The following is a 19047-nucleotide window of genomic DNA, read 5'->3' on the forward strand; positions in this document are numbered from 1 at the left end:
TTCAATTGTGTGAGCAACACATACCACCATCACATGGGAGGAACCACATAGCTGCTCTTCCCATTGCTGTCTGATGAGCTTCTGCCACCACCTATCTTACCACTTTTGTTGGATTTTTCCAGCTGAAAGGATTCCTGCTCATGCTCTAAAATTTTGCAGATCTGATCCTCACTACCCCATATGGACACACTGCTTTTTAATGACTCAGGACACTTGTAAATCCCCTGAAACAGCGTGAGTGGAAAGGTGGTGCTCTTGATACCCAATGGGAGGTATAGATGAGAAATTCTCCAGCAGTAGCACCTGGATTAAGTTGGACAATGATGAGACTTACCTCAGATACACAAGATTTTATTTGAGAAAATATTTTTGATCTCAAAAGTGTTTGGGAAGATTCTGGTTTCAGCTTCAACATGTAAAGAGCTTAGAAGTTGTCACTTCCATCCTCACAATGAGAAAAAAATGAAAAAACTGAAAAGCAACATTTTTCTCAGACCCATCAGAGATCTGAGATTACAGAGGAAACCACCACCCTGAAATCTGGAGGGTTCTTAGGAAGCCCAAAGACAATAGAAAACACAAAACAAGGACAAGAGATGAATTTGAAGCTGTAACACCCACAGCTACAGCAAACGCTAAACGCAGTCCAGCATGTAGCCAGGTTAACATACGTCCTCATGTTAGGGGCCTATTTACCTTTGTTCCTATTACCTGATACAACATATTCAGCTTTCTACAAACAATTGCAAAGCATTCTAAAAGTCAAGGGGAAACAGTCTGAAGAGTCAAGCTGAGCATCAAAACCAGACTCAGCCATCACACAGATTTTGGAATTATCAGCCACATGATCAAGGCCAACGTCAACAGTGATGTTGAGACAGAGAGTTCCCTGGATCCCTTTGTGGGACTTGTGACAGGGATGGGGCTTGCTTACTCAGCCACTGTGCTCAAACTCCTTGCAGGAGGGAGAGCAAGCAGGTGAGCGGGTACTGGGGCCTGGGCAAGTGCTTTCGGCCTCTGATCCCAAGGTAGCACCAAGGAGTATGTTACAATTAATGCTCTTTTAGCAGTTGCTGTCCATAGATGGCTAAGTATTAACCAGTTCAGTGGAGAGTCAGGGTGACAGCCTTTTACACCCTGTCCTCTTGGTACCAGGTCCTTGTCTGGTGTCCAGGAAGAATCAGGTCACAAAGACTTGAAGGATGGTGAATGTGGAGGTTTAATTGAGTGATGGAGGTGTCTCTCAGCTGAATGGGGCACTGGAAAAGGGATGGAGTGGGAAGATAATCGTCCTCTGGAGTTAGGCCATCCCTGGCCAAACTCCTTTCTGACCATTCAGCTGCCTCTTCAACGTTCAGGTGCTTATTTTCTCTCCTTCTCTACTGTGCCGCTCTGCTCCTTTGCCAGTGGAGTTTGGGTGTTTTATGGGTACAGGATGGGGGACATGGTGGGCCAGTGTGGTTTTGGAAAAAGCAACATTTGGGCAGGAAAACATGGATGTGAAGTTCTCATTTAGGACGGCAGGCTGACGCTTGTGGGTGGGGCCTTTGCCGAGGAACCATCCTCTCCTATCCAGTATTTCCCTGCATCCTGTTCGTATTAATAGTAGGTACCCTTGATATGATGTGATGAAAACGATACTTTGCCTCTGTGGTCTTCATCCCAAGAACAGATGGCTCCAGTCTAACCTGAGGAAAACATTGTCTATGAGCATACTGAGGGACGCCCTCCACAATACCTGCTCAGTACTCTTCAAAACTGTCAAAGTCACCAAAAACAAGAAAAGTCTAAGAAACTCCATCAAGAGGAACCAAAGGAGATGTCACTGTTAAATTAATGTGATATCCTAGATGGAATCCTGGAACAGAAAAAATACATTAGGTAAAAACTAAGGAAATCTGAATAACGGAATAACATGAACTTTAGTTAATAATAGTTTATGAACATTGATTCATTAATTGTAACAAATGTACCATAATTATGTAAGATGTTAAAAATAGGGACAATTGGTGTGGAGTATATGGGTACTCTCTGTACTATCTTTACAATTTTTCTGTAAATCTAAAACTGTTATAAAAATAAGATTTCTTCAAAGAAAAAAATGTTTTGCAGTACCTGGGCTATTCATCACCAAGGTGTCTGTAGCTCTAATAAACTGAGGGATTTTTTTTGGCTTTGTTTTAACTGTTCCATCTGGGGAGCCCAAAGGCCCAACTTATTCCTTGGTCCACTGTGTAAATACAAAAAATTAAAAACCCTGGGTGGAAAAAGATGTGAGCAAGGATGTGAGCAAGACGTGAGCAAAAAGATGTGAGCAGGATATGAACAAGAATTAAAAGACTGCCAAAATTGAATTTCAAAAGACAGAAAATTGTGATGCTTAAGAGCACAGCCTCTACTACTGATTAGCTGAGCACCTTAGGCAAGCTATTCAACCCCTCTAGGCCTCAGTTTTCTCATCTGTAAAATGGTGATAATAACAACAGTATCTAGCTCTCATAAGACCATTATCAGGATTAAATGATACAGTGTAAGATGGTTACAACAGTCTCTTGGGACATGGAAAGTATTGTGTGTGTGGTGATATATATGTATGTGTGTGTATGTGTATATATATATATGTGTATAAATGTGGAATAAACAAAAGGTAATTATCTGAAATTAGCAATCTATGTGGAATCAGGAGGGTCTGTGGCCAGAATATGGTAGTTTTTGTACTATCTGTATTTCCATTAAGAAAAAAACAAAAAGCACAGACAAATACCCATGACTTTCTTTTTTTTAATATTTGTTTTGAAATGGAGTCTTGCTATGTTGTCCAGGTTGGCCTCAAACTCCCAGGCTCAAGTGATTCTCTTACCTCAGCCTCCCATGTAGCTGGGCCTACAGGCATATACCACCATACCCAGCTTAGATTCCTTTGATTTTTCCTGAACATTTATTTACGACTAAGTGAGCGAATTTTATTTGTCTGACATTGTACTAATCACTTTGCATGTATTTAATGCATTTTGTTAAATACACACAAAGCTCCCAGTTTCTGATACTTTCATTTCTTTTCCTTTTTTAACAACTAGGAATGTCTATTCAGCCCATACTGAAACTATCTGGACTGCCCACTGAAGCTGGACTGCTCCAAAACGCCCATCCTTCCCTGGGTCAAGCAGATCCTGCAGCTGAACCATGAGGCTACCAAGGGAAAATGTGTTTTCAGCTTCATTCTGTCATAATCCAACAGTAGCACTTTTTGAGGACAGCTTATTTCCAGGCTTCTGTGTACTTTCCTCTTCGCTTTGAGCCACTTTTGCCTCTCGTATCCTAGGAATAAAGTGTCATAGCCGGCAACGTTGCCCAGATTACATTCTGATGATGTGTGGGGCTCAGAAAGCTGGAAATGAAGAGCGGGGCGGAATGGCTTTGCCCAGCGTCTTTTCCTGACAAGCCTATTGCCCGTCGCTGTGGCCATTTTTCCAAACATGAGCCTCAGCTGAGAATCTTCCACCCTCAGGTGTCAATTTATTTTCCTAAGCTGGAGGCTTTGTCTTGGTGTCTGGAAAGCAATTTGGATATTCATGGTGGCTAAAGCTATCCAGTGGAAAAATAAGTCACCATCGAGTAATGAGACCAGACTATTGGGTGTCTCATATCCTGGCTGCAAATGCAGATGCCAAAGAGTTCAGAAAATATTTCAACACAGGCAGCATTGTTGGAATAAGTGACAGTTGCCCATGATGACTTAGGGACCAACACCTATTTAGACGTGTGAGATCTGGTGTTTTTAAAAATCAGTTTCATTATTTATTAATGTACCTGATAATTCCAATGTGGTTGATGGGGGAGTTGAATTCTAGGAGCACCATAGCAACATATTGCTCAATTCTCTATCATTCTGTTATTTATCTTCCTAAGACTGGCTCAACAAATGGTCCCAAGAAGATTTTATTCTACTTGAAGGAGCGACACTTGTATTTCTTAATCACTGTTATGACCTGGATTCACGGCAAAGTCCACTTAATTCTGCCTCCTAATGACTATCATATCTACCCTTTCCATCACCATCTCAGCTCCTATCTCAGGCTCTCCACAGATTTTTTTTCTACGCTAATGCAATCTTTTCCTTATTAGTCTTTTCTGTGGTTAGCTTCACTGCTGTCCTCAACCCAATCCTTTCTTCATGTTGCATACAAAGTGACATTTTACAGATACATCAGAAATACATACTAATATTTTATTTATATAATTAATAGACCCTGATGCCTTTTAAGGTGTGGGAAGATCTTTCTTTGGCAGGTCTTTCTTTGCTGAGTAAAGTGATGGGAATGGAAGTGCTAGAATAGCGCTCGATTGTTCTGCATGAGAAAGGGGAAGAGATAGAGGAATGGGGAGCTAGGAAGCATGATTCCTGAATAAAGACCTAGAGTCAGAGAAAATTACAGGCTTAGAAGGGAGAAGACCCAGAGAAAGATGGGGACTCAGCTAGGAGCCAAAGGAGGAAATGAGGAAAGGGGATTTGAGGAGTGTCATTCCGTACACCCTGAAATCTGACTTCCTCCCCAGTCTGACACATAAAACTTCCAGTTTCTGTAGTGACATAGAAATCTCTACATTGTACAAATGTAGAGAACATCTTAATTTTTCACTAATGTTTTGTTGAGGGGATTGTTATTTTGGGGAAATGAGTGGAAGCACCATGTCACACTACAAGAATGGTGTGAGGCAAACCAACGCCAATACAGGATACAGAGTTGATCAATCTGTGTAATGCACACATCCAATCCCTGCTCCTCTGACCAAGTCTCCTATGGATCCCCATCCTCCATAGGTGGGAGTTGGGGGCTGAAACATTTTAGCATGGAATACCAGATCCTTCCTGATCTAGTTTATACGTATCTGTCCGACTGTATCTTGTAAGCACCTCTTCTCAGTCTCACATACACACACATACATCCTTTATACCCTAGAGCAATACAAGGACTGCAAAGAGGGTATATGCTATTTCACCCTGCTAGACTACTCTTTCCCCACTCTTATTCAGTTGGAAAATGCCTCCTTCTCCTCCCTCAAGCAGATTTAGGTGCTCCTTCCCCTGGGCTCTCAATTTACCTTGAAAGGCATACACTTTTGTTTTATCATCACACTGGTAATTGCGGTTTTTAAAATTATTATTATACTTTAAGTTCTAGGGTACATGTGCACGACGTGCAGGTTTGTTACATATGTATACATGTGCCATGTTGGTGTGCTGTACCCATTAACTCATCATTTACATTAGGTATATCTCCTAATACTATCCCTCCCCCAACCCCCTCCCCACAATAGGCCCTGGTGTGTGACATTCCCCTTCCTGTGTCCAAGTGATCTCATTGTTCAATTCCCACCTGTGAGTGAGAACATGCATTGTTTGGTTTTCTGTTCTTGCGATAGTTTGCTGAGAATGATGGTTTCCAGCTGCATCCATGTCCCTACAAAGGACACAAACTCATCCTTTTTTATGGCTGCATAGTATTCCATGGTGTATATGTGTCACATTTTCTTAATCCAGACTGTCACTGATGGACATTTGGATTGATTCCAAGTCTTTGCTTTTGTGAATAGTGCTGCAATAAACATACATGTGCATGTGTCTTTATAGCAGCATGATTTATAATCCTTTAGGTATATACCCAGTAATGGGATGGCTGGGTCAAATGGTATTTCTAGTTCTAGATCCTTGAGGAATCGCCACACTGTTTTCCACAATGGTTGAACTAGTTTACAGTCCCACCAACAGTGTAGAAGTGTTCCTATTTCTCCACATCCTCTCCAGCACCTGTTGTTTCCTGATTTTTTAATGATTGCCATTCTAACTGGTGTAAGATGGTATCTCATTGTGGTTTTGATGTGCATTTCTCTGATGGTGAGTGATGATGAGCATTTTTTCATGTGTCTGTTTGCTGTATGAATGTCTTCTTTTGAGAAGTGTCTGTCCATATCCTTTGCCCACTTTTTGATGGGGTTGTTTGCTTTTTTCTTGTAAATCTGTTTTTCTTTGTACGTTCTGGATAATAGCCCTTTGTCAGATGAGTAGATTGCGAAACTTTTCTCCCATTCTGTAGGTTGCCTGTTCACTCTGATGGTAATTTCTTTTGCTGTGCAGAAGCTCTTTAGTTTAATGAGATCCCATTTGTCAGTTTTGGCTTTTGTTGCCATTGCTTTTGGTGTTTTAGATACGAAGTCCTTGCCCATGCCTATGTCCTGAATGGTATTACCTAGGTTTTCTTCTAGGGTTTTTATGGTTTTAGGTCTAACATTTAAGTCTCTAACCCATCTTGAATTAATTTTTTTATAAGGATTAAGGAAAGGATCCAGTTTCAGCTTTCTACGTATGGCTAGCCAATTTTCCCAGCACCATTTATTAAATAGGGAATCCTTTCCCCATTTCTTGTTTTTGTCAGGCTTGTCAAAGATCAGATGGCTGTAGATGTGTGGTATTATTTCTGAGAGCTCTGTTCTGTTCCATTGGTCTATATCTCTGTTTTGGTACCAGTACCATGCTGTTTTGGTTACTGTAGCCTTGTAGTATAGTTTGAAGTCAGGTAGTATGATGCCTCCAGCTTTGTTCTTTTGGCTTAGGATTGTCTTGGCAATGCGGGGTTTTTTTGGTTCCATATGAACTTTAAAGTAGTTTTTTCCAATTCTGTGAAGAATGTCATTGGTAGCTTAATGGGGATGGCATTGAATCTATAAATTACCTTGGGCAGTATGGCCATTTTCACAATATTGATTCTTCCTATCCATGAGCATGGTATGTTCTTCCATTTGTTTGTGTCCTCTTTTATTTCACTGAGCAGTGGTTTGTAGTTCTCCTTGAAGAGGTCCTTTACATCCCTTGTAAGTTGGATTCCTAGGTATTTTATTCTCTTTAAAGCTATTGTGAATGGGAGTTCATTCATGATTTGGCTCTCTGTTTGTCTGTTACTGGTGTATAAGAATGCTTGTGATTTTTGCACCTTGATTTTGTATACTGACACTTTGCTGAAGTTGCTTATCAGCTTAAGGAGATTTTGGGCTGAGACGATGGGGTTTTCTAAATATACAATCATGTCATCTGCAAACAGGGACAATTTGACTTCTTCTTTTCCTAACTGAATACCCTTTATTTCTTTCTCTTGCCTCATTGCCCTAGCCAGAACTTCCACCACTATGTTGAATAGGAGTGGTGGGAGAGGGCATCCCTGTCTTGTGCCAGTTTTCAAAGGGAATGCTTCCAGTTTTTGCCCATTCAGTATGATATTGGCTGTGGGTTTGTCATAAATAGTTTTTACTATTTTGAGATATGTTCCATCAATACTGAATTTATTGAGAGTTTTTAGCATGAAGGGCTGTTGAATTTTGTCAAAGGCCTTTTCTGCATCTATTGAGATAATCATGTGGTTTTTGCCTTTGGTTCTGCTTATATGCTGGATTATGTTTATTGATTTGCATATGTCGAACCAGCCTTGCATCCCAGGGATGAAGCCCACTTGATCATGGTGAATAAGCTTTTTGATGTGCTGCTGGATTCCTTTTGCCAGTATTTTATTGAAGATTTTTGCATCGATGTTCATCAGGGATATTGGTCTAAACTTCTCTTTTTTTGTTGTGTCTCTGCCAGGCTTTGGCTTCAGGATGATGTTGGCCTCATAAAATGAGTTAGGGAGGATTCCCTCTTTTTCTATTGATTGGAATAGTTTCAGAAGGAATGGTACCAGTTCCTCCTTTTACCTCTGGTAGAATTCAGCTGTGAATCCATCTGGTCCTGGACTTTTTTTGGTTGGTAGGCTATTAATTATTGCCTCAATTTCAGAGCCTGCTACTGGTCTATTCACGGATTCAACCTCTTCCTGGTTTAGTCTTGGGAGAGTGTAAGTGTCCAGGAAGTTATCCATTTCTTCTAGGTTTTCTAGTTTATTGGCGTAGAGGTGTTTATAGTATTCTCTAATGGTAGTTTGTATTTCTGTGGGGTCGGTGGTGATATCTCCTTTGTCATGTTTTATTGCGTCTATTTGATTCTTCTCTCTTTTCTTCTTTATTAGTCTCGCTAGCAGTCTATCAATTTTGTTGATCTTTTCAAAAAACCAGCTCCAGGATTCATTGATTTTTTGGAGGGTTTTTTATGTCTCTATCTCCTTCAGTTCTGCTCTGATCTTAGTTATTTCTTGCCTTCTACCAGCTTTTGAATGTGTTTGCTCTTGTTTCTCTAGTTCTTTTAATTGTGATGTTAGGGTATCAAGTTTAGATCTTTCCTGCTTTCTCTAGTGGGCATTTAGTGCTATAAATTTCCCTCTCCACACTGCTTTAAATGTGTCCCAGAGATTCTGGTATGTTGTATCTTTGTTCTCATTGGTTTCAGAGAACATCTTTATTTCTGCCTTCATTTCGTTATGTACCCAGTAGTCATTCAGGAGCAAGTTGTTCAGTTTCCATGTAGTTGAGCAGTTTTGATTGAGTTTCTTAGTCCTGAGTTCTAGTTTGATTGCACTGTGGTCTGAGAGACAGTTTGTTATAATTTCCATGGTTTTACATTTGCTGAGGAGTGCTTTACTTCCAACTATGTGGTCAATTTTGGAATAAGTGTGATGTGGTGCTGAGAAGAATGTATAGTCTGTTGATTTGGGGTGGAGAGTTCTGTAGATGTCTATTAGGTCCGCTTGGTGCAGAGTTGGGTTCAATTCCTGGATATCCTTGTTAACTTTCTGTCTCGTTGATCTGTCTAATGTTGACAGTGGGGTGTTAAAGTCTCCCATTATTATTGTATGGGAGTCTAAGTCTCTTTGTAAGTCTCTAAGGACTTGCTTTATGAATCTGGGTGCTCCTGTATTGGGTGCATATATATTTAGGATAGTTAGCTCTTCCTGATGAATTGATCCCTTTACCATTATGTAATGGCCTTCTTTGTCTCTTTTGATCTTTGATGGTTTAAATTCTGTTTTATCAGAGACTAGGAGTGCAAGCCCTGCTTTTTTTTGTTTTCCATTTGCTTGGTAGATCTTCTTCCATCCCTTTATTTTGAGCCTATGTGTGTCTCTGCATGTGAGATGGGTCTCCTGAATACAGCAAACTGATGGGTCTTAACTCTTTATCCAATTTGCCAGTCTGTGTCTTTTAATTGGGGCATTTAATCCATTTACATTTAAGGTTAATATTGTCATATGTGAACTTAATCCTGTCATTATGATATTAGCTGGTTATTTTGCTCATTAGTTGATGCAGTTTCTTCCTAGCATTGATGGACTTTACATTTTGGCATGTTTTTGCAATGGCTGGTACCGGTTGTTCCTTTCCATGTTTAGTGCTTCCTTCAGGATCTCTTGTAGGGCAGGCCTGGTGGTGACAAAATCTCTAAGCATTTGCTTGTCTGTAAAGGTTTTTATTTCTCCTTCACTTACAAAACTTAGTGTGGCTGGATATGAAATTCTGGGTTGAAAATTTTTTTCTTTAAGAATGTTGAATATTGGCCCCCACTCTCTTCTGGCTTGTAGAATTTCTGCCAAGAGGTCTGCTGTTAGTCTGATGGGCTTCCCTTTGTGGGTAACCCGACCTTTCTCTCTGGCTGCCCTTAACATTTTTTCCTTCATTTCAACTTTGGTGAATCTGACAATTATGTGTCTTAGAGTTGCTCTTCTCGAGGAGTATCTTTGTGGCGTTCTCTGTATTTCCTGAATTTGAATGTTGGCCTGCCTTACTAGTTTGGGGAAGTTCTCCTGGATGATATCCTGCAGAGTGTTTTCCAGCGTGGTTCCATTTTCCCCATCACTTTCAGGCACACCAATCAGATGGAGATTTGGTCTTTTCACATAATCCCATATTTCTTGGAGGCTTTGTTCATTTCTTTTTACTCTTTTTTCTCTACATTTCTCTTCTTGCTTCATTTCATTCATTTGATCTTCAATCACTGATAATCTTTCTTCCAGTTGATCGAGTCGGTTACTGAAGCTTGTGCATTTGTCACATAGTTCTCGTGTCATGGTTTTCATCTCTATCAGTTCTTTTAAGGTCTTCTCTGCATTGATTATTCTAGTTATCCATTCATCCATTCTTTTTTCAAGGTTTTTAGTTTCTTTGCGCTGATTATGTAGTTCCTCCTTTAGCTCTGAGATGTTTGATCGACTGAAGCCTTCTTCTCTCAACTTGTTAAAGTCATTTTCCGTCCAGCTTTGTTCCATTGCTGGCAATGAGCTGCGTTCCTTTGGAAGGGGAGATGCGCTCTGATTTTTTGAATTTCCAGCTTTTCTGCACTGCTTTTTCCCCATCTTTGTGGTTTTATCTGCCTTTGGTCTTTGATGATGGTGACGTACTGATGGGGTTTTGGTGTGGGTGTCCTTTCTGTTTGTTAGTTTTCCTTCTAACAGTCAGGACCCTCAGCTGCAGGTCTGTTGGAGTTTGCTTGAGGTCCACTCCAGACCCCGTTTGTGAGGGTATCAGCAGCGGAGGCTACAGAATATAGAATATTGCTGAACAGTGAGTGTTGCTGTCTGATTCTTGCTCTGGAAGCTTCGTCTCAGGGTGTACCAGCCGTGTGAGGTGTGATGTGTCGGTCTGTCCCTAGTGGGGGATGTCTCCCAGTTAGGCTACTCAGGGGTCAGGGACCCACTTGAGCAGACAGTCTGTCCATTCTCAGATCTCAGCCTCCGTGCTGGGAGAACCACTGCTCTCTTCAAAGCTGTCAGATAGGTACTTTTATGACTGTTTTGTAACTGTATATTCACATGCCTCTCTCCCTAACATGACCATAATCTCCTTGAAGCCACATGTAGTTTTATCGCTATGAAAAACTTCTAGCACCTAGCAAAGGATTAGGCATTTAGTCTGATGTTTAGCTTTTTAGTCTGTACATTTAGTCTGTACATTTAGCTTCTATGGCTTGTAAGTGTTATAGAGGAGCTACCAAAGAAAAACTAACTGACAAGAGGAAAAGAAAAATTCTCATTGGTCTTCTAAAAACTTGCCCAATATTTATGGTTTCTCTCATCATGAAGACTATTACTTTGGTTGTCCTCAATAAACCATGACTCCTACCATTCCAACTCTTGTGCCAGCCTTCCCAACATTGCCTCTGGTCTTGGCCATGTTAGCTTTGGCCACTGGAATATTGGCAAGGATGAAGACAGCGGATGCTTGACCATTGCTCGTACACTGGGTTTGTCCACTTGAAGTGCTCTTTCTTGGAACCCAGGTGCCATGTTCAGTGTAAGTCCAACAAGCCATGTGAAGAAAAACCAAAGCCCCTGGATGAGAGTCCCAGGTGAGCATCCAGCTGAGGGCCACCAACAACTTTGATGCACACAGTCCTCAAAATCATCCTTAGCTAAAACCATTGCGTGTCTCTCTTAAAAGCCGTATTAAAGGCATATTAAAGGTTTAACTGTATTGGTAAAATGTCACTGCCCATGGAAAAGAATGAAACCTCCTTTACAAAAGAATCATTACAATTGCCAAAAAAAAAACTGAAACTCATTCATAAATTGGAGATGTTATGGTGGAAGCCTTTTATTAGTTAATGCATCTCTATATTGAGATTACAAGCACATTGTAAATGATCTCTGGGGAGAGGTATTGGGTCCAATTAGTGAAGGGGGTGAATTCTCACAGAAGAAAAGAAAGTGATAGGGGGTCGAGCTGTTCAGGTGGTGGTTCCTACATGACCATAGTCCCATTTTCCTTATCGGCATCCTCATTTTCTGGTATTTCAACATGGATTCGGGTATTTTGGAAGAAAAAAGAACATTATAGAAAGAGCAGGCTCAAGAATCACAGTCCAAGTCTGGGCACAACTACATGGAGCAGCTCTAAGGGTTTCATATTAGTCAAGGTTCTCTAGAGAAACAGAGCCAATAGGATGGGTGGATAGATAGATAGATAGATAGATAGATAGATAGATAGATAGATAGACAGACAGACAGACAGACAGACAGACATTGGTAAACATATAGATAATGAGGGATAGATAGATAGGTAGATGTTGCTAAATATATACATACTGATGGATGGATAGATAGATAGATAGATAGATTTAGTATGAGAAATTAGCTCACATGATTATGGAGGAGGAAGAAAACCCATAGTCTGCCATCTGTAAGCTGGAGACCCAGAAAAAGTGGTGGTATAGTTAAGTCCAAGTCCAAAGCCCTAAGAACCAGGGGACTCAATGGTGTATGTCTCAGTCCAAGGGCAGGAAAAGAACAATGTCCCAGATCAGTCAATCAGGAAAAAGAAACCAATTCTCCCTTCCCCACCTTTTGTTCTATTCAAGCCCTCATGGCTTGGATGATGCCACCTACTTTGGGAAGGGTAATCTGCTTTAGAGTTTGCCAATTCAAATGCTAATCTCCTCCCTCACATACATGCCCAGAAATAGTATTTAGCCAAATATCTGGGTACCCCACGTTTCAGTTAAGTTGACACATAAAATTCACCATCACAGATTTCACCCAAGCTGAAACTGAGCCCTAGACCATAGATGTACATGCATGGATGCACAGGTGTGTAGGTCTCTGTAGCATCATATATTTTATACATACTATTAATACATTTTATGTATATACACTATTTGTTCATTCAAAAATATTTTTAAAGTACCTTCTATGATTTAAGTTCTGGCTGGGTATTAAACAGTAAACAAGACAAATATGATCTCTACCCAAAGCTTATGTCGTCACATTTTACAAAACAACTAAGTCCTACAGACAAATAAAACAGTGATAAATAACTGATAAAAGTTATGAAAAAGAAGAGATACATCATAGCAATTTTTTACTTGAAAAATTTATACCTTAGCTATAGGGCTGACACCTTCACTATGTAAACTTTTATGTTTTTCTAGTTCAATAAAAGATTAGCATTTGGTGTTTAAATGCATATTTAAGGGAACAATAATCCCAATGACTCCTCAGTTAACTATTCCTAAAGGAAGTTTACTATTCAAATCATGAGATATCATCATTATCCTCCTAGGGACAGTATGCACCAAGTACAGGAAGATTACTCAAAACTTACTAAAAAAGGGACAGAATGGAGAGTTGGAAATCCTAACCACCTCTCCTCCAAGGATTCTATTTCAAACCTAACTTTCCTGGTACTCTGCCAAAGAAAACAATATGAACACCCAGATACAAAAGGAGCAGCTTCTATTGTCTAATTCCCTGTATGGATAAGCTGGTTGCCAACTCTATAAATATTTAATAAGAACCAAGCTCAACTAGACCCATTAATGACTCTTTGAAAGTATTTTTATTATGAAGTAGTATTAGATACATGTAAAAGAATGCATGAAACTTTGCTTCCAGCCCTTGAATGTGAGTTCTTTGAATCACACTCTGCTCTATGTTTATGGAGTTTTCTGTTTCTTACGGTGAAAGGAACTGTGAACATAAGATGTAACTAAAGAAAGTAGAATAACATTATCGATATCTAGCAGTTTTTGAGCACTCCTTATGAGCTAGTTACTGTGCTGTGGGATGCTCGTGCCTCGTTTTATCAATCTTCCCCCCACCTTTGATGAGGTAGGTATATCATCCTCTTCCTCTTTGGTTTTCATTTGTTTTCTTAACGTTTTTTACTTGTTTGTTTTTGTAACTGCTTTATTGAGATATAATTTACATACCATACAATTCATCCATTTAAAGTGTACGATTCAATGGGGTTTTTTTTGCACATTCACAGAGTTGTGCAATTATCAACACAACTTGAGAAAATTTTTAATCACTGCAAAAACAAAAACCCCTCTATAACCTTTAGCTATTGCTTTTCTTTGAATGTGGTGTCCCTCAAAAAGGTATTAATATGTTGAAACTTAATACTCATTAAGGTGGTAATAAGAGGAGGGCCTTTTGGGAAGTGATTAACTCGTGAGGACTCCGCCCTTATGAATAGATTAATACCTGTATAAAAGAGGCTTCAGAGAGAGTTTGCCCCTCTTGCCTTCCACCTGCCGCTATATGAGGACACAGCAGCAAGGTACCATCTTGGAAGCAGAAAACAGCCCTCGCCAGACACCAACATTGGTGGCTTCAGAAGTGTAAGAAGTAAATTTTTGTTCTTTATAAATTACCCAGTCTGTGGTATTTTGTTATAGCAGCATAATTAGACTAAGAGAGCTATTATCCCTAATCCCTCATCATTTCCCCTGTCACTAGACTACTATTAATCCACTTTCTATCACTATACATTTTCCAACTCTAGACATTTCATATAAACAGAATCATGTAGAATGTAGTCTTTTGTGACTAACTTCATTCATGTTCTGTAGCATGTTTTCAAGGTTTATTCATGCTGTAGTATGTTTCAGCACTTCATTTCTTTGTATGACTGAGTAATATTCCATTGTGTGTATACATCACACTTTGTTTATCCATCATCTGTTGATGGACATTTGTTTCCACTCTTTGGCTGTTATAAATCATGTTACTATGAATAACCGCATATGAGTTTTTGTGTTAACATGTATTTTAAAAAATTATCTTGGGTATATACCTGGAAGTAGAAATGCTGGGTCAAATGGTAACTCTATGTTTTAACTTTTTTAGGAATAGTCACACTGTTTTCCAAAGTGACTGCACCATTTCATATTTCTACTAGCAACATCATCATCTTCCTTTTACAGAAGAAGAAACTCATATCGCGGAAAAGTGAGGATGAAATCCTCTGACCACCCTACCTTTAAAGGTCCTTTAAAGGGAAAGAACTGACCGTGTAAGTGGAAAGACAGCAATTGGAAATAGCAGGAGAGGGAAAAGCCATTATCATACAACTGGTGGGAAGAAGGAATGTCAAAAACATCAGTGTGAAAATAATTGCAGCAAAAAGGTAAATCCCAGTAATTACTGAAAAGAGTTTTTTAGGATGTGGGCAATGGAAGGTACGTGGTGATTCTCAGAAGTCTCATGGGCAAGCAGTGAGTGAGATTGCCATGGGTGACAGAGCACGTGTTACATAAGGAGGTGAAGGCAGCATGATTTTGAAATTCAGGTGATGGAGGGCCAGGAGTGGTGGCTCAAACCTGTAATCCCAGCACTTTGGGAGGCCGAGGTGGGTGGATCACGAGATTGGGAGATCGAGACCATCCTGGCTAACACGGTGAAACTCCATCTCTAGTAAAAATACAAAACAATTAGCTGGGTGTGGTAGTGGGTGCCTGTAGTCCCAGCTACTTGGGAGGCTGAGGCCGGAGAACGGCGTGAACCCAGGAGGCGGAACTTGCAGTGAGCCGAGATGGTGCCACTGCACTCCAGCCTGGGTGGCAGAGTGAGATCCTGTCTCAAAAAAAAAAAAAAAAAAAAGGGAAATTCAGGTGATGGAAGAAAAAGAGTAGGAATCCCTCATCTTTGGATGGAGAAGGCATAAGCAGGTCTATGGAGGCAAGAAGCTGGAGTGATTAAGATACTGTACAATGAGGTAAAATGATGTACTGGAAAAGCTGAGGAGGGGATAGCTTCCCAAGAGTTAATGAATGGGTGTGTTTCATACAGAGAGAGACCTATTTCTCTTTGGCCACAGATGGAAGGAGAGATAAGGGTGACTGGGGGATACATTCTGGTCTGATCACATCTTCCAGAGTTAATATGTTGATTAGGCTCAGAAGTCCTAAGAAGATGCCAGGACACAAGCTGTTTTCCTTTCTTCTCTGCAGGAGGAAGGTGATCTCTGGGCTCCCACTCCAACCCCCACTATGCCTTCATAACAGCTTCCAATGCAATGGATAAGAAGTCAATGAGTGGCAAGAGTGGCTTTTTAGCCTACCCCACCCATTCAAGGAAGGCTTAAGACTTGAGTCAAATCCTAGAGTGAGAATTTCTTTTGTATTTTCTGACTTTCTGTGTGCATTCATTATAGCCCTCACGGAAGCTGGGTTTTCTTGAGAAGTAAATGTAGATTCCTGAGCTATAAGAAACCAGCTTGAAGACTCTTTCTGAACTGTCATTAATCATGCTTGTTCCTTAGTATATTTATTACGTATTACATTTTTTTTCTTCAAAGTCCCAAAAAGCCTTCCTAATTGAGAAGCCAGGAAATAGTTCATTGTTTCTTAAAAGTGGAAGTGATAGCACTTTCTTACGGTAAGTCTGGGCCATTCCAGTTGATAGTACTGATTTATAAAGCCTGTTGGGGTTTTCCTCAGAGAAGAAGGAAAAACCTCATTGCATGTACTAGCAATACACTAACCACAACCCCCGGCCGATATCAGAGGCATTTTAATAAAATCCAGCATAGAAATGCAGATTTTGTTACATCGATTCCAACTGATAATTAACTACAAACGTTTGACAATCTCAGAAAAAAATGTTTGGCATGACTACATGTGGTTTAAAATCTAGATTACAAATTCTGGGGGTGGTGAGGAGTGGAGAAAGCTGTACTTTCAAGTAAAATGAGAACTTTTGCTGTGGACTGTTAGGACACCTCCTGGGTCCCAGTGAGGGCCACTTCCGAGCAGCTGCAGCCACTTAGACCAGGCCTGCATCTTCCCTCTGCAGAGAAGGATGGCCTACTGCAGGGTCCCTTGTGGTTCTGAATGGGGTCCTACGTAGTCAGAGACAAGAAAATGTTCCTTTGCATAATTATCTTCCTCAGTTTCTATGGCCCTTTTACATTTTCCAAGGAGGTTTGCATCCAAGGAAGCTCTTGTTACTGTTTTGGTCATAGCTGATTGGAGAGGCGAGACAGGTGTTTTTACCTGAGGTCCATGGAGATCACAGGGTTTTTCGAGTCGTCATGAGCTTGGGTAGGAGAAAGATGGTTCCAAGTTTCTTGGCAACATTTTCTGGAAATGTATTCATCAGACCCTATCTAGCAGGCAGAATTTAAAAAGCAATTGCTCCCTTTTGTGTGTGCCTTTGAGGATGAGAGACTAAAAGAATAGCTTGAGTATCTGTGGGGCAGGAGGAGGTTTTATTTGAAAGACACATCTGATATTGCTAGTACCTACAATACTGATGTTGGTTTCTTTTGGAGACCCCAGGTTCTCCAGCCTACTGGAGTTACCCTGTCCTGTGATATTTAAATAGAAACTGCTTGAACCCTCATTTCACGGAAGTGGAAACTGTTCTGTGTCTTCCCAACCCCTCACATCCGCAGGGATTTCCCAGGTACTTATGAGTTTCCTGGGGAGTCCAGGTTTCTACCGAATTCTCCATTTCCTGATGTCTCCTTGTAGAGCTCCTCCTCTCTACCACCCTATGTCCACCATGCTACACTTTTCCCTGAATTTTCCAAAACCATAACCATACAAGGAAATTATGTATAGTGTAATTTAGGTGGAGATTTTGGGGTGATGCCCAAGAGCAATTGCCAGAAGCAATATAAAGGTGAACAACTATTCTCAAAATTCCCCTGACCATGTAGCCCTGCTAGTCCAAAAGACAACTTTCTGTAAACTTAAAAAGAGTGCATCCTTCAAGGTCTTTATTATCATCTTGTTAAAAGAAAAATTAAATTTAATACAGTTTAGTTGAGCAAAGAATGACTCATGAATCAGGCAGCCCCCAAACTGGAACAGGTTCAGAGGCTACAACATACTCACAAAATGAAAGAAGATTTATGGACAGAAAAAGGAAGTAAGGTAGAGAAATGGCCGGATTTGTTATAGCCCAGTGTTTGGCTTATTTGAGCACAGTTTAAACAGCTGGCTGTCTTTGATTGACCAAAACTTGGTGACTGGCACAAGAATAGGTTACAGTCTGTTTATACCTCCAATCAGGTTACAGTTCACTATGTATGGGGAAACACTTATGCTGAATGTAGACTATAGAAGGAGGCAGCTTTAGGCTAAACTTAATTTAACAATTACCCCAACTTTAGGTGTTGATTCATTCTGTCACCATCATAAATGTACTTATTTGTTCTCCAGTTCCACTGGGAAATAGCAGAACAATGGGTTTTGTAAGTTGGGAAAAAGGACATCAGGTAATTTTTTGTAAGGGTTAGAGTAGAGGGCACCTTCTTGTGCTGCAGTTAAACAAAACATGGTCTGTTTTAGAACCTATCTACTTCCTTAAAGTTTCAGTTTGATTATATCACATTTAGCATGAGTGACTCCATTTTGGTTTGGTCTGGTCTGCTGTGGCCTAGTGCACGAGTTCAATCCAAAATAATGGCCTCTCATAATTTCGTTTAACAATTTGCCGAGAAATTGTTCTAATAGTTATGTGAACCAGCAGGCCGATATTGCCAATATTTCTCCCTGGAGTTGTACAGTGCACAACTGACACAGCTGGGAGCAGTGCCATTCCGCCCACAGGAAGCTTCTCCCTGGCCACCCCTTCTCAGGGCCCAGGCTTCCTAAATCTTCACCACTGTCTCTCTCTCTCTCTCTTTCCCCACCCCTTCCTTCCATTAATCTCCCTTAGTTCCTTCTATTCTAGGTTCCTTTACTCTCTTGCTTTTGATGTTCCTTGGAGACATTTATAATTCTTAGGCTATTATGCAGAGCATCTAATTTTCTACTTCTCTCCCCTTCTCATTCCATCTCAGCCCAAGGCTTACCTTTTCTCATCTGAAATGGCCCATCCTGGCATTTTACTATTAATTCTCTGAGGACTTTTTCTTCCAGCTTTTTCCAATAACTTTCCTCTACTCCTTGCCATATTTTTTAAAAAGAGAGAGATTTGGTTAGACTCTTTATTATGATCCCCATAGCAACTTCTATCTCTCCTTTAAAAATCTTCATATTACAAACCTGGCATATTGTGGATGACCATAAATATTTGCTGACAAAATATTTATGATGGAATGTATAATGTTATGTGGTTTTGTTTTTTCAGAATATATTAGACTGTGAATTAATAATATCAGAATTCCCACCAATAGTTTTGGATTTTACATTTAAGCCTTTAATCCATCTTGAGTTAATTTTGTATAAGGTGTAAGGAAGGGTTCCAGTTTCAATTTTCTGCATATGGCTGATCAGTTTTCCCAGCACCATTTGTTAAATACAGAATCTTTTCCCCACTGTTCATTTTTATCAGGTTTGTCAAAGATCAGATGGTTGTAGATGTGTGGTCTTATTCCTGAGATCTCTATTCTGTTCTGTTG

Source organism: Macaca mulatta, chromosome 11 (genome assembly GCF_049350105.2).
Source record: "Macaca mulatta isolate MMU2019108-1 chromosome 11, T2T-MMU8v2.0, whole genome shotgun sequence".
Lineage (NCBI taxonomy): Eukaryota > Metazoa > Chordata > Mammalia > Primates > Cercopithecidae > Macaca > Macaca mulatta.